This window comes from Triticum aestivum, chromosome 4D (genome assembly GCF_018294505.1).
Source record: "Triticum aestivum cultivar Chinese Spring chromosome 4D, IWGSC CS RefSeq v2.1, whole genome shotgun sequence".
NCBI classification, from domain to species: domain Eukaryota; kingdom Viridiplantae; phylum Streptophyta; class Magnoliopsida; order Poales; family Poaceae; genus Triticum; species Triticum aestivum.
In genome coordinates, this window is record NC_057805.1 from 42836521 (window position 1) to 42848733 (window position 12213).

Consider the following 12213-nt stretch of genomic DNA (forward strand, 5'->3'; position numbering starts at 1 on the left):
AAGGCTTTCAGTTTCAGGGTGAGAATGTTGTGCCTGAGCATGGAGTAGCGGCAACATTTGAGCAGTTCACTCAATTTCATGAAGACATGCGTGATTGGGAAACTCACATGTAACTGCAAAATGATTTGGTTGAGCATATGTGGGCTCATGTTGGCAACCATAGATGTATCTTCTTTTATTCGTTTGCAAAACTATGTGAGACATTTTTATTTGTATTTGGCCTGTAAAATTATACTGTTTATTTGGGCTGCCAGACTAAACATTTTCATTTGATAAAATATGTTGAATGCAAATCAATGTATAATTGGGCGGCCAGCCGGCCACGCCGGCACATATGGGTCGGCGCGTTGGGCACACTGCCGACATAAATGCAAAACTGGGCGGACGCCGGGCGGGCGGCCGACCCAAACGGACAAAAAGCGGACAAATGCGCCGTCCGTTTGGGTCGGCCCGTTGGAGTTGCTCTAATGTTCGATCAAATAGACGGATCAAACAGACAGATTATATTACCATACCATGGTCAAGTAGACAGATTACATTACAAATATTGTGCGATGCACAGCAAATACTTTTGAAAGCCACGTCTCCCCTTACAAACCAAACAGGCATGCTATGTTGAGCATATCGAGTACACAGTCTTTTTTTAAAAGATAGGGGTTTACCCCCCGCCCCATTTTTATTGATGAGGCAAACAGAACACACACACACAGCCAGATCCGGGCAACAGCCCTTACAAACTTAAAAACCCATCCTGCTCAAGAAGCAACACACACCAGTTTCAAAAGTTCAACCACTCAACTACTAGCATGTCTTCTCCTTTTTTCAGATAGTGTCTCAACCATGGTAAATGAACCTCACTATAACCCACACCAATATCTGCACTGCCCCAAAAGCGATCCCAAAGTAGCCCGGCACCTGCAGAAAATACAGTTCAGGCTTGGTTTCACATCCAATGACAAGTGGAGAATTTAGTGAGTAAAACTTACTGTGAAATATAAGTTCTCAGCCAAGTGACCATACGCCGTCCAGGAGATGCCGTTGAGGAACAAAGCCCCGGCCACCAACAGAGACATGTTCCCCACGTTGTTCCCCCGCCACACGGAAATCTGATAGGGGCAGTACGTTAGAAAACTGTGACACAAAAGCTATCAAAACGGACTACAAAGATTAGGATTGGGAAGAACTACCACTTCGCGCAGCGGCCCACCATACATAACGATGCTCACGCCGTCGCCAATGATGCCAAAGACAAGCTGCGGATCCGATGTAAATGAAAAAACGCAAGGAGCGGCTATGGCAGAAGCGCCAGCGATCAGCGCCAGCGAAATAGTAATCTTAATTCGGCCCCAGGGTTCAGAGAAACAAAGGAAGAGTCCAAGGTACAGAAGCTGAAACACGCATGTAAGTACAGATTAATTCAGTGTACATCAGGAAATCTACGGGTTTTTTTAGGAACTGAAATCTACGGTTGATTTGTTTGCCGTGTTTGTTGCTACTTAATACTACAGATTATAGCCTTTGCATAGACCATTTGACCCTATTGCGCGTGTGACAGTTGATAAAAGTAGCCTACCGGGCATGAAGGTGGCAATTAAATATGTTTCAAAAATAAACAGGACATATGTGCAGTACTGCTAAGGTGTTTTGCCGATGGACAGGATAAAACAAAGGAAGATGGTGTGATTCACCTCGATTCCAATGCCGACAGCGTTGAGAATCACAAATGGGAGTGTGGGAGGATCAGCAAGCCCGTACATCATCCAAACTATGCAGCTAACAAGCGTAACCACAAACATGTCCACCTTACTCTGCCCCACTTGCCGAGCGACCCATATGCCCCAAACAGTAGGACTGCATGCCACGAAACAGAATCAGACGACTTAAGTAGAATTCGGAAGGGCAAAAATTACTTTAAAAAAGCCATAAGCCTAGTCGGGATCTTACGCCTGTGAAAGGTAGAGAGCTACTGTAAAAACATAGCCAAGAACCAGAAAAGCATTCTCAGCACGATCCTGCTGAGGAGGAGGGGACGGCTGCGGGGCAGGAGCATCGCCTGCGAAGCCGATCGATCCAAAGGACACATCAGCCATAGCACAGGGGGTAAACAAAGATGCCTGCCACTACAGAGTAAAAGCTTTTGCTCTGCGTACGGCATCGAATAGCAAGCAGGACTGTAACTAAATGAGTAGCAAATAAGACATCAGCTGCATCATCTAGCCAAGGATTAAAACAACGAATGAACATGGTTCTAGCTAGTACAGTTGATCCTCTAGCCAAGGACACAAAATGCTACCCAATAACTCGCAAAATTACTGGGCGTTAGTACAAAAGACCACTCACTGACCAGCACACAGTTCGATATTGATATAGTGCAGAAGAGAGGTACCCGCTGGCTGCTTGCGTTGAGTTGCAGACACCGGCCCCGCCAGCGGGGAGGTAGCCGCCGCCTGGATGGGGACCGCCATGGTGTGGGAGGTCGCGCCGTCATGCTGCTGGGGCGGCGGGAACGACGGCTTTTCGCTCGACGGCGGCGGCGGCAGCGGTGCGTCGTCTGCCAAACCCATCCAAAGCGCACATGTTAGTATGTAAACAAGGCCAAAACATATGAACAGAGATAAACAGAGCGAGATGCAGACGAGAGAGAGGGGTTCGTACGCGCTGCCTGGTTGCGGCGAGGTGCGGGCGACGGTGGCGGGGGTGGGGGGCTGCTGACGACGGCGGCCGGGGGAGCGGGTCCTGCATCCAAAATCCACAGTAACAACAGCAACCAAAGTTAATCACCAGCCGTTCGTCCGTATCTCAAAAGTAAACAAAACTGGAAAATAAAGAAGAAGGTGACGACGTACGTGCGGAACAAGAAAAGAAACAGTGGCAGGCGAGATGAGACGAGAGAAACAAACATCAGGGAAACGGTGGCAGGCAACAGATGGGCACAGATCAGTTCTGTCAAAGCTGCGAGACAGCCAGCTTATCTGCTGCTGCTGCTGCTGCTGCTCTGCCAATAGGCGACCCAACCTTTTTTCACGAAAGAGGATTGCTACGCAAACCGCATGCAAAAAAGTAGTGCCCCAGAGGATCAATTTGAGGCAAAAGAGGCAGAGGCGATGCACTGCAAAGCCAAAAGCACGGCCAGCTCTTGCCGATCAAACAAACAGCGAGCGTTCTCAGTTTTGACCAAGCAAGACGTACTGCACAGAACATAACAAGGCAGCAGATACTGCAGAAAACAAAGCTGCGTTGCGGCTTGGTAGCAGGAAACGTATCTCTCGACGATGATCGCCTCAAAACAACAAAGAATGCGTCTACATAACTACTACTGCACCATAAACACAGTCAAAAGCAAGCAGGCAATATGGTCCAACGACATTAGATAAGTCGAGCAACAGAGACCGCAAGGCCTCTGCATCTGTGTACGGCGCTAGATCTACCATATTCTCAAACAAATAAACCCAACTCCTAACAGAGGAGGGTTCTGCACCGGATCTAGCAGGACGACAGACAAAATTGTGCGATATCTCGCGGGGACAAGCGCAGATCTAAAATCGATGAAACAATGGCGCGTTCTACATGCGTTCTACGATGACGAAATAGTCACAGTAAACCCTAAATCGCTCCGTATAACTCAAGCTACAGAGCGGTAAGCAGCTAGCTAAGCCCCGCGCGCGCGCGCAGGTCGCTCGCCACGGGAGACGACGAGAACAACGGGAACCCGCAGCCCAAGAAGAAGAAGCTAATACGAGGGCGCGGAGGTTGCTCGCCATGAACGACGGCAACCCGCCGCTGCCGAAGAGCAACCTAAGCCGTACGCGCGCGCGCCGCCTGGTTGCTCGCCATGGGAAACGGCGAGAACCCGGCGCCGCGGGTCGTACAGGAAGATGCAGCATACAACGAGACGAAACCTACGCATATCAGAGCACGGCGGGAACCCGCCGCCGACCTAAGATGCTAATTAACCCGTGCGTGCCCGCGCCGCCTGGTTGCTCGCCGCGGAAACGGCGAGAACCCGACTCCGCGCGCCGAACCGACAGATCCAGTACAACAGGAAGAAAACTAACCCAAATCGGAGCACTAGCGAGTCGAGTAGCCATGGGAAACTACTAGGTAAGCAGGCGAGCGAGCACAGAATCAGCACGTAGAGAGAGAGGGAGGTAGGGAAGGAGGCGGCGTGCGGTGCGTACCTTCGCAGGCGGCGGAGGAGAGGTGGGCGACGCCGGGAAGGAGGCCGCCGCAGGATCTGTAGAGCGCGAGGAGATGGTCGGCGTCGAGGCCCGCCATGGCGAGCTGCGGCTCCGCGGCAGAGGCAGGGGTCGCCTCCCCCGAGGTCGACGGCGAAGACGACGGGGTCGCAGCACTGCGCGGTCGCCATGCCGGGCGCGCAGAAGAGGGCCACCTGCGCCGCGAGCAGCGTGGGCTCTTCGGTGCCCCCGGCTGCGGCCCGACGGCGGCGACGACCGCCGGGAGCAGCGCCGAGAGCAGGCCCGCCACCAGCAGCAGGCCGCGGAATCTCCCCATCGGCGGGGAGGGGCGGGGTGGTCTCTCTCCCTAGGGTTTGGTGGTGCGCTGGTGGAGTGGTGGTGCTGTGGTGGATTGGAATGGCGGAGGGGCAGCGGGTGACGGGCGGGTTATATAGCCGGTGGGGCCGTGTACACTGAGCCATGCGCGACGAGCTCGCCGCTCGCCCGATCCTGGGCGTCGGTTCGGGTGGGGAGTGGCCAGCTGTCCGCGCGGACGGCCCGGATGCGACCGCGCGGGGTGCGAGGGCGGCACGTGAGGGCGGGGGTGGGTGGGGTGGCCTCTCTCGTGCTCCTCCGGCGCGGGACGTAACCGCCTCACCTCGGGGGTAGAGAAAGTTTTTCCGTTTTCGTTCGATTTTTGAAATTCAAATGAAATGCAGTGCAGCGTCATCGTCGGGCGAGGCGGAGGCTGGGGAGAGAAAATATCTTCGCGCGTCAAAGTTCGTGCTTCGTGCTGATCTGATCAGACGGCCGTGGGAGCTTGTGAAGAGTTCTGGAAGGCGCCAGAAGTCACCAGACCGACGTCGGGTTCCCGTGGCGAGCGATTTCGGCATTGGATGGATTCCCGCGTGCTGCCACAGCGAGGCACATGTACCGGAAGCAGCCCATGGAGTGACCTTCTTTTTCACGCAGAGCGGCCCATATAGCCCTTGCAAACATTCGCCACGACGCCCACTGGCCAAGTCCGGGTTCTTTCTTTGCTTTTTCTGTTTCGTTTTTTTCTGTAGGTTTCTCTATTTTGTTTTGTTTCGCTTTGCTTTTTGTTTCTGGGTTTCTCATTTGTTTTGTTTTGTTTTTTTTTCCTTGAAAATTGTTCGTGTTTCCAAAACCAATGTTCGGAACTCCAAAAGGTGTCCATCGATTATTATAAAACCGTTCATCGTATGTTATAAAATGTTCAATACGTGTTTTTAAAATGGTCATCGTGTATTACAAACATGTTCATTGTGTATTACACCAATTTATGTTTTATAAACGTGTTTTTAAATATGTTCAGTATATATTTACGAAGATTCAGCGTATGTTACACCAATTTTCACCATATATGAAAAAAACAATATATGAAAAATGTTCACCGTATATTGGAAAAATGTTCATGTACTAAAAAATGTCTGCGGATTTCAAAATTTATGTAGTAGAACATCAATTTGACCAAGACATGTATTTTGGTTGAGCACCAAGTGCAGGTGTAGAGCAATTTCCCATCAAATCAACTTCATAGCACCATGAGCTCCCCTTTAGTTCATATTCCGCAACAACTACAAATTATTGGTGGCATCAACAAAAGTCCAATCACAAAACCTGATATTGAGAACAAAGGAAGCCAATAATAAGAAAATATATAGGGAGAGGATGACATTGAAGATGCAGTTTATGATGTTCAATTGCGTGAACCTGATCACCTGGGAAGAGGATGTCAATCGCAGCTTGTGATGTTAATGATCTGGATCCGATTACAAGAGGATACATTGCAAAAGGGGCTTGTCGACCAAAAAACATACTTTTCCACAGCACCCCCCCCCACGGAGGTGCGCGTCGATATTTGTAGCTAAATGGTTTAAGTCTTGTAGTTGGCTTGAGTATAATAAAGAACTATATGATGTTTTCTTCTAGTATGTCATCTTTTCGAGGATAATTGCATGTTGGTGGACATTTTTTGTGAAAGGGTGATTTAGAAATTAGAATCACAAGGATAGTTTTGTGAAACGTGTTGGTGGAATCAATAGTGCACGCAACAAAACACAAGAGAAATACAATTCCTTCATTGCACCAAAAACAACAATCATAGAGTCATTTTCTTCAACCACCAAACAAGACAAGGTTTTATATATAGTTGGTTGACATATTCCTTCTAATGCCCAAGGTTTCTTTTGCGTCAAGGGTTAGCTTTTCATTGACATGATGGAGAGAAGATTCACTACATAAAGGTAATTTCCTTGAGCTTATACACTGGCTAGCAGAATTTTTGAAGAAGTGAATAAGGTGGTTCTCAAGAATGCTTCATGGAACAATAAAATGATAGCTCAAGAAATACAAACAGACCCCATCAAATCATGTGCCAAATAAACTACTAGGCGTATGATGGAAGGGCTAGGTGGTAATTGTTTCTCAATACTTGTCGATGAATCAAGTGATGTGTATCTACAATGACAATTGTCTCTTTGTTTGTGTTATGATGATGAAATAGGAAGGGTAGTTGAGAGGTTTTTTCGTATTTTAGATGTTGTAAACACCACATCTTTGACACACAAAACAACAATTGAGAGCTTGCTTATGGATCATGGTTTGAACTTCTCTAGAGTATGTGGGCAAAGGTATCACAACACCACGATACGTCCGGCAACTCTCTGGCTTCGCCTTGCGCTTGATGTGTTCGACACATCGTCTGACCGGGTTTTTTGTAATTTGGTTAGGGAAAATGATGGATTCCGATGCTTCGTCGGACGAGGATTATCGACCGACGGAGCTTGACCAAATGATTCAAAATGAGTTCTTCGATTCTTCGGATTCAGGCGAAGAAATGGACATGATTATGCCCATGAGCATGCAAGAGGGAATGGACTGCCAAGTGGAGCATATTCTCAACTTCAAGGGTTTAATCAAAGGAAGAAGAGTGATCAACCGGGATAGGGTGTCTGGAGCAAAGCTACTGTACAGGAACTACTTTGCTCCCAAGCCTGCTTTCCTAGATGATCCATGGTTTCGTTGCCGTTTTCGCATGCGAAAACCATTTGCTTTTGCGCATTGTGGAGGGAGTGGAGGCACACGACGACTACTTCAAGCCCACAAGGGATTGTTGCGGATAACTCCTTTTCTCTCCCAAGCAGAAGTGCACGGCTGCTCTAAGGATGCTTGCACTTGGTACTACTGCAGATGTCGTTGGTGAGATGGTCAGGATGGGGGAGAGCACGTACTTGAAGACTATTGTCAAGTTTTTCCAAGTCGTGGTGGAGGTGTTTGGACCTGAGTATCTCAGAGAACCAAATGTGCAGGACATGGAGAAGTTGTTGGCTATTGGAGAGGCAAGGGGGTTTCCAGGAATTCTTGGATCAATTGCTTGCATGCATTGGCAATGGAATAACTGCCCCAAAGGTTTGCGGGGAATGTATCAAGGTCACATCAGAGAGGCCACCATCATACTAGAAGCGGTGGAATCACATGACTTATGGATTTGGCATGCTTTCTTTGGAATGTCGGGTTATCACATTGACATCAACGTGCTTCAACGATCTCCGGTGTTCAGAAGGCTTTGCAATGGGGAATCACCGCCGTGCAACTACAACATGGGATACTATCTTGTCGATGGTATCTATCCTCAATGGGTGGCGTTTGTGAAGACCATATCCGAGTCGCGCAGCAGGAAACAGATCCACTTTGCAACAATGCAGGAAGCGGCTAGGAAGGATGTGGAGAGGGCATTTGGTGTGCTTCAAGCTCATTGGGGAATTGTGTGGAGCGCTGCAATGATGTGGGAATCAGAAACTTTTTGGCAATTGATGACATGTTATGTTATTCTGCACAATATGATTGTCGAGGATGAGGGTGATGGTGTAGCCCAACCCCATGATTTCGAAGCACCTGGAGAACAAGTTGAAATCCCAGAAGGTCAAGATGCGGCTCGGCTGATGAACTCTCTGCAGATGCATCAGAATCTTCGAGATCAACAGGTGCACACGCAACTACTCAATGATCTTGTGGAGCACGTGTGGACCAACAATGGCAACCAAGAAGCCAATGCTTGAGTTTGGCACTTCAAATAAATTTGATGTAAACACTATCTATGCTTTGTACCAACATTTGCTATTTACATGCGACATTGGCTTGTATAATCGATGTGCATGTATTTGCATGGATTTGAGAGTCCGGATTTGAGATATCTGGATGTCGGGACGGAAATATGAGGATCCTTTCGGATGCGCGTGTGAGCGTGCCCGGGCGTGTCCGCGGATGTATATGAGGTCAGATTTGCCAAGTCCGGTTGTAGATGCTCTTACTTACTACATTTGTTTCTCTCTCTCAATAAAAAAATACGTAGTATTACTCAAAAATAGTAGTATGTTTCTTCTCTTCATCAATCAAACAAAAAGAATGTTTTTTGGGGGGGAGATTGTACGTTGTTCTTAATAAATAAAAGTGTGTGCTCATTCCTTTCCTATTTTTAAACATAATATTGTTTGATTTTAAGTTCCTATAGTCTTTCATGCCAGTCAATTCGGCCATAGCTTGCCAACAATGATTTCTTCTTTTTCTTATTCAACTTAATTGTAGAATTGGTACACGAACTTGTCTCCTATGCTCACTTTGGTCGACCATCCCACAGACGCAACAAGCGGCTCCATAAACTTGATCAAGGCGCTCAGTTTAGTACATATAAGTTGACTCATGGAGTTGGGCTTGGGTGGGAAGAAGTGGTAGAGACAAGGAGGCGAGCTGGAGCTGCCGCCCTCCCCCCTAACAATCCAGTGAACCTCCCATGCGTATAAATTAATCACATCACTTCGGGTTAAGACCATGTATTTTTTTGAGTAAAAGATCACATGCAGTTTTTAGATTATGTTAGAGAGGATACCAACTTAAGATTGGATTCGACCACCCCCGCCCTCTCTTAGATAATGTTTGGGTTTTGTTTGATTGAGTTGTGTTCACTACTCTTTACCATAGACACGGGAGTCGGTGAAGCCTCTTGCAGTACGTGTCATTAAAACCCCACTGTGTCAAGCAAAGCACTTCATCTTATATGTGCAATTCTGATTGCATATCTTAAGTTCTTGCTTGTTCTTTGGTTGGATGTAGGGATTGATCTTTGGTACCAGGTTGATAGTGTTTACATGTTGTCAATAGCCACACAGGAGTTGGTTTACTGATTGGCACACCATCTAATGTTTGGTGTAGTTGGGTCGTCAAAGTCCCCTCTAACAAAATCAATACTATCTTATCGAAATACCGGGCCACCTTGTAACTTGTAGAGCTAATTCTAACAATATACATACAATATGGGATGCTTTGAAACACAATACTTGCTTTGTTCCTACTTATTGTGTGTGTGTGTGTGTTTGCTTAACTAGCTACCAAGGTAACATGTTCGTACAAGAATATTTTCAGGAAATGAGAAAATATTAACTTGTTTGAAAAGTGAGGATAGAGGGCTAGATTTCTAGGAAGATTGAATAACCCTACTCAATAATTTCATCTTGCGTGTAAAGTTGAACGACAAGTACATGAGCAATAAAGGAGTATACGATCTAAATTTTATGCAGGACATACTTCTTCATGGATGTTGCGTTCCTATGATGCCCCCTCAACACATCCCACTGCACCATCTAGCTCTAACAACAACATAAGTGCAACACAGCTCAACTCAGCCAAGACTAGTTCAACAACATCAAAACATCCTCGTGTTGCTCGAGCAAACATTTTGTGGGTGCTACTAGTATAGGCTCTCGCTTTAGGTGATATCAACAACATCGATTTTTTCAAAATACAAATTTCGATGTGAATAGTGTCTTCATAGTCAAAAATTTCCTCTTTATATTCTCTAACTTTAGATCAAATTTTGAGTTGATTTTTTTGGAATTGTAGAAATACCTCATAGATATGTTGTCAAATAATTTCATTTTTTCAAATGTCTAAATATGATGATTATTATTACCGATCCTACGATCTCAATAAGGGCAGATTCTATTGAAGTCTCCCCCAACATATCGTCTTTGGTTGCTTCCACGGGGTCAACAATACTTCCATACATGCTATCATCATTCGTCAAGATGGAGCTATGAGTACGACAACAACCTTGACGAGGCAACTTTGGCTTTGGTTCATGAACAAGAATAAGAACTCGGTGGCTCCATTTTAGATCATGACATGGAACTCATGGGAGCAGAAGCCACTGATCAATACACAATTTTAGTTTCATAACATGTTTTGAGCGTACAACTGAGCCACATTGAGAAAAATAGCAGCACAACATGTTCCAAACAAGAGGAGTTGTCAAAGAATGTGATGTTTGAATCATCATTGATGGTGGTTTTTCAACAATCTAATTAGAATGGAGTTGATGGAGAATATTGTTGTCACCACCGGGCCTCATCCTCACCCGCACAATATCCATCATCCTTCAGAAATCAACTAGACCAGCCCACAACCTCATCTTCATCTCTGGCATGAACATGCTCCACCCCTCCCATTTCTCTCTATCCTCTTAACTAGTCAAGCCCGAGTGCACCAAGAAAGATGTTTCTTGCATGTAAATTCGACGTCAGTGCCCACTGATGGCTAGACAGAAAATACGATAGTGGGTACATTGTGAATGTCCTTAGGCACATTTTTCAAAAATGGAGTTAAACACCTAGACTCTATATCAATTGATGCACACAGCCATTTATATTGAAGTATCACAAAACCACCTAACAAAGTTACATAAGCGACTACAGATACAAAAATCCAACCGACGGGTGATAACATTACATGACTCATACACATAACATATCACCGGCCACCATTCAAACATGTTGAATAAAGCCGTGCGACTATCTCCCAAGTGTTGCACCCAACACATGTGTACGCCTGAGCCTCCACACGTTGCAGGGAGCCACATATAGGTCCACAATTTAGCTATGAAGATAACTTAAAAAAATGGAAGTTTGGATCTCTGGAAAAACAAAGTTAGTTCGGTAACTTCAGATTGTTGACATTAAAACACATATTCCCATCTGGATCAAAACTTTAAGTTTGGGGTTTACCTCAACCTAACATATTTATTATACAAACTAGATGATTTGTTGCACCAATTGGCACAGAGACCAACTCCAACCTGCAAGTTAAGCACTCTATATGAGACTTAGAATAGAAGTCAAGTGAATTATTTGAAGAGGCCAAAAATCGAAAGCAACTAATACAACCGAAAATTTAGGTGAATTGTTTGATGGATGTTTGTATCTGCATCGCACATTTTCGTCGAACTATATGAAACATAAAATGGAAGTCAGGTGAACTATTTGAATCGACCAACTAACCAACTCTAACTCGAAAGTTAAATGAACTATTTGAAACATATAGTTCGCTTCAGGCCACAAGTTAAGCGAAGTACTTGTAAAAAATTCCCCTCAACTATTGACAAATGATCTTGTTCATACTTTGTTTCTATTTGTCTTGACGATGATCATTGCCAATAGTGCTCTTTGATGATCTATTTTTGATGACATGAAAGTCTGTTCGGAAAGGACCATAATGTTTATCATCTGACTATTGTTATGACTCTCATAATAATTGCAAGTTGTGGAGTATTTTTCTGGCATTATTCACAACTACCGAATAGGATGATCAACAAACTCTCAACAAGGAATCCACAAGTTCTGCTCGACCATTCGAACCTAGCAATCAATCACATCAAACAGGTAGCAACGATGGCGTCCAATGGCCACGTGAAAATTATGGGACTGCCCAAGCACCTTTGAATTGGTGGCCCACATGACCCGACAAACACACAAATAGACTCAGCAATGGCACACCCCAGGAAATGTATGCATATTACATCTAGGCAAATATACCAGTGGCATTATTATTTATCAGGTGGGTCACCATCCGGGCACATCAAAGTGAATGACCAGCCATCGCACTCAGCATATTTAATCATTTGTCTCTATTGTGCAATAGCCATAATGTTTATCATACGATCACTATTATGACTCTTTCATGATAA

General features: G+C 45.7%; 1 pseudogene; it reads right to left on the reverse strand.

Moving 5' to 3' along the window:
* Positions 1-834: 834 nt before the first annotated feature.
* LOC123099546 (uncharacterized) lies at positions 835-4512 on the reverse strand (annotated as a pseudogene).
* Between the last annotated feature and the right edge of the window lie 7701 nt (positions 4513-12213).